At 32.0% G+C, this 5,000-nt stretch overlaps 1 protein-coding gene across 1 annotated transcript in view; it reads right to left on the bottom strand.

Annotated features, from left to right (window-relative positions):
• LOC137642150 (glutamate-gated chloride channel-like) overlaps positions 1 to 2,777 on the bottom strand; it is a 181,444-nt gene extending 178,667 nt beyond the window's left edge. The window contains exon 1 of the mRNA XM_068374691.1: positions 2,717 to 2,777. The gene's annotated coding sequence lies outside the window, so the exon portion shown is untranslated. The remainder of the gene's footprint in view (positions 1 to 2,716) is intronic.
• Between the last annotated feature and the right edge of the window lie 2,223 nt (positions 2,778 to 5,000).

Here is a 5,000-nt window from a genome sequence, read left to right as displayed (position 1 = left end):
CCAAGCCGGTTAAAGATATTAGATTCAATACATCATGCTGGTATTAGATTGTCCACAGGAGCGTTTAGAACCTCACCTATCCAAAGTCTCCTTGTTGATGCTGGAGAGTTACCTTTAGACCTTTACCGAATTTCTGCTATTATTCGGTATTGGTTCAGATTGGAAAGACTCCCTAATTCTTTAGCCTTTCAGACTGAAAGCCTTGTAAGTCACTCAACATACTTTGAGTTGCACCCAAAATCTCCTCAACCTTATGGGTTTCGGGTGAAACAATTTTTAAACAGTCTTGATATAATTAGAATTAAGGTGCTTCCATTTAAGGTATCATCAACGCCTCCATGGAAATTACCAGAGGTATCTTTTTGTAAATATTTTATTGGAGTTAAGAAGAATATGACTGACTTAGAATCCAGGTCTCTGTTTATGGAACATGTTGAAGAACATAGGGGATCGACTTTTATATATACTGATGGCTCCAAATCTGATGCTGGCGTTGGATTTGGAGTACATAGTAATGATTTTAATTGTAAAGGTGCACTTCCTCTAACATCTTCAACATTTACTGCCGAACTGTATGGTATACTAACCGCTGTTGAGAAAATAGCGTTGGAAAAGGAGGGTAATTTTACCATTTTTAGTGATGCAAGGAGTGTCCTTCAAGATTTAGAAGTTTTTAATTCTAGTAACCCTCTGGATTTAAAGATCTTAGAATGGCTTTTTATTATTGGAAGGAGAGGTATAATGGTTCGATTTTGTTGGGTTCCAGCACAGGTAGGTGTGTGTGTGGGAATGAGAAGGCAGATTCATTGGAGAAGAATGCAGCATCAGAGTTGCTGCCAAGAAGGTATCCCATCCCTGTAATGACTTCTTACCTAACATCAAGAAATTGCTTTGCATTAAATGGCAACAGCACTAGGATAGTCTAGATGGAAATAAAATGAGAGAAGTAAAAAATGTCATATCTCCTTGGAGGTATGACATGATGCCCTGAAAATGGGAGACGTCTCTTGGTCGTCTCCGTATTGGTCACACTCGGTTGACACACGAGTATCTGCTGAAGGGCCAACACCAACCATATTGTGACGCTTGTTTGGTACCTCTAACAGTGAGGCATTTGTTGACCGAATGCCCCGATTATAATAACTTAAGGAATAGATATTTGTTTGAGGCTCGAGGTGAGGGTGGCAGGTTCATCCTTGCCAAGATTCTTGGACATAATGTGTCCTACTATGTAAGTGGCATTTTTAGATTTATTTCAGTAGCAGGTCTTCTGAAAACTATTTAACTTTTATAATGACATTAAACTTTTATGGTTTTATTTGAATATTCTTCTATTTTTTATATATACATAGACTAAATGATATCGGCGTCAATGACCTTAGATGTCAGGATGCCTGAAAACTTTAAACCAATCAATCAATTCGTATATAATAAATGCTATCTGCATCAATGACCTTAGATATCAGGATGCCAGAAAACTTTCAATCAATCAATCAATTAATCAAGTATGAATGCTATGTTACAGCAGTCAGTCTTAAAAGTTTATTAAAAGACAATATTCAAATGCGTCTCTCAATAATTTCTGATTACTTCTTCGGTGATTCGAATACAATTTGATAGAAACTTGGAAAGCTGACAACCAGTAAAAGCTGGCTCTTCAAATATGCATCCTTTCATAGGACGTCTTCCATTTGGTGATGGAACATATTGTATATAACGCTCTGGGAACAGAAGTTGATTTAGTGTCAATTAACATTCCATAATGTATGCTGTGACACTTCCTATGCTTTTCACTACAAACACACACACATACACTTACATACACAAACACTCCAACACACAAACACATACACATAGGCACACAAATATATATATATATATATATATATATATATACAGTACACACACACACACACACACACACATATATATATATATATATATATATATATATATATATATATATATATATATATATATATATATATATCAATGTTTACATGATGAAATATTCTTTGCTGTATTTCTCACACAATTTTAACATGTATAATTCTTATTGAAGTTATGATCCATTCGGGGAGGCTCTGTAAAATAAAGATACAGTATATTCACACACATATATAGGGTCCTCAAAAGGTCTCTCCGTAGTAAATAGTTTGAACGATAACCGACTTTTGCGTTATATGGTGTGACGCTAAGAGATTAGTGTGTCTCGAATGCTCATTGCAGAGACACATTTTCAACAGTGTATACATTAATACACGCGCGCGCGCACACACACACACAAATGTATATATATATATATATATATATATATATATATATATATATATATATATATACAGTGTATATATATAAATACAGTATGTATGTATATATATAAATATATATAAATACACACACACATATATATATATATATATATATATATATATATATATATATATATATATATATACGAAATTACTCTTACCTGGAGATTATCCACTGATAAATATTTAACCAAACAACATATTGAACGATGAATTATAATCGATGTTACTACAGCAAGCTCATATTTTGAAACAAGCATCGTAAAACTATATTTGAGTAAACAGCTGGCTAAACTTTCCCTGACTCCAAAACACGAAGTTCAAAACATCTACACATACAAGGAAATACCCATAGAACAACATTAATCGATATACTACACATGGAAATCAAATGTTACACTTACATTTCGGTTAAAACCCCATATACGAAACGATATAAACCGCGACCGCGTACATTTTTACTTCACAGTTGAATCACGACTGACGGAATATGACGTTGCCAGCAGCCAGAATGTTTTATCAGATCACCTGATTCAATTCGCTGCATCGTGTCAAATGAGAGTCTTTTTCCATAGATTTTAAAATTGAAAAATGGAGAATTTGTTTTATTTGCTTAAATGTAAAACGATTTCTATTCATGTTTTGTTTTTAAAAGTAATTAAGTTTATGTTCATTTTCATAAAATAAACGATAAGGAAAATTGAAGTAATGGTGGCGTTGGTGAGAGTGTTGGTGACATTGGTTGGTGGCGTATTGTATCCTAAACTAATTGATTTTATGTACATCTTCATAAAATAGACAATAAGAATATTGCATTGGTGAGGATGAAGGACCTCACCGAACAAAACCTCCTCCAGCCATACCTTAAACTACATAAGGTCAACATAGGCCTAGGCTTACTTTTTGGAAATTAGCTTATATCCTTTACCGAATAAGTTAAACAATAACTATGAGTTCTCATGTGTTTTAACAATCATTCCATAGGAGACTAGTGCCAATATTGCATCCCAGGCGGCTAACTGTAGGCATTTTAAAGGGTTCTTTGCAGTATCTCTCCCTTAATTCCTAAACCACAAATGCTACGTTCACTATATAGCTTTCCACTTTACCTCTAATTCCATCTTGTTGCTTTTCAAGTTATTTCAACTTCATATTGCAACTCAGTGAGGACTGGCCTCCTCCCACCAAGCGCCAAACCATAGTAAGCTCTGTGCCAAATTCATATAGGCCTAACCATGACAATAAGAATAAGGCTGTTTTTAAGCTGATTCGGTTTGTTGGTATGTTTATTTTTGGCTTTTTAGAAATTTTGAAAAAATATTGCGTCAACTAGAGTCTTTGATATCTTACCAAAAGAGTTTATTGAAGACGAAGGAGATAAGGAAAGAAGGAAGAAAGGAAGGAGAAAAGGAAGAAAGGGAGGAAGGAATGGGAAAATGTCAAACAGTGATTATGTATTGCTCTAAGGAGGAAAGCGATTTATATATATATATATATATATATATATATATATATATATATATATATATATATATATAAATATATATATATATATATATATATATATATATATATATATATATATATATATATATATATGTGTGTGTGTGTGTGTGTGTGTGTGTGTGTGTGTGTGTGTGTGTAGGTATGTAGATAGACATTTATAACTATATATAAACACATATGTATATGCATATTTACGTATTTGGCTGTTTACAGTATTAATATATATAAACATTTATGTATTATATAGATATACCCGTATATAAAGTATGTATGTATGTATGCATGTATCCTTTTATTAATCCTCTTGTATCATAAATACAATCTTCTGATCTACCGTTAATATAAATATCAGTTCAGTAATCAATATTTGGTTATGGCAAGAACATAATCTGAAGCCATTTAGGTACCATCTACCTGCACCTACTTGTTATTCTTCTACTATACATTCGTTCACAATTCCCATTTTAAATCTTACAGTCCAACCTATCCTTGAGAAATGGTCTCCCCGGTTCCAACGACGGGCTAAATATGCTTTCGTAATCCAGACATTTATAAACCCAGTTATGATTGGAACAGAAGGAAAGGAATTTGTAATAATGTTCTTAAAAAATGCAATCATTTGCAAGTAAAGAATGCAGATTTTGAAAAATGTTTTGCAATATCAATTGGAAATGGTTATAATATGGGGTATTTAATGATTGAAGGGGTATAGACGATATATATATATATATATATATATATATATATATATATATATATATATATATGTATATATGTACATATATATCTATATATATATATATATATATATATATATATATATACATATATATATATATATATATATATATATATATAAATATATATATATATATATATATATATATATGTATATATATATATATATATATATATATATATATATATATATATATATATATATTTCACCAGCTGTTACTAGTCTACTGCAGAACAAAGGCCTCAGACATGTCCTTCCACTTAGGTCTGTTTATGGTCTCTCTATGCCAGTCTATAGTAGCAAACTTTCTTAGTTCGTCAATCCATCGTTTTTTTTTCCTTTCTCCTGATTCTTTGCAGTCTCTAGGAACCCATTCTGTTATTCGTAATGTCCAATGTTTAAATGTCACTCATGAGTGGCAGAGACAAAGGACAATATATTGC

This window comes from Palaemon carinicauda, chromosome 6 (genome assembly GCF_036898095.1).
Source record: "Palaemon carinicauda isolate YSFRI2023 chromosome 6, ASM3689809v2, whole genome shotgun sequence".
Classification (NCBI taxonomy): domain Eukaryota; kingdom Metazoa; phylum Arthropoda; class Malacostraca; order Decapoda; family Palaemonidae; genus Palaemon; species Palaemon carinicauda.
Note: the sequence above shows the minus strand (reverse complement) of the source record. Positions and strands in the feature narration are given on the sequence as shown.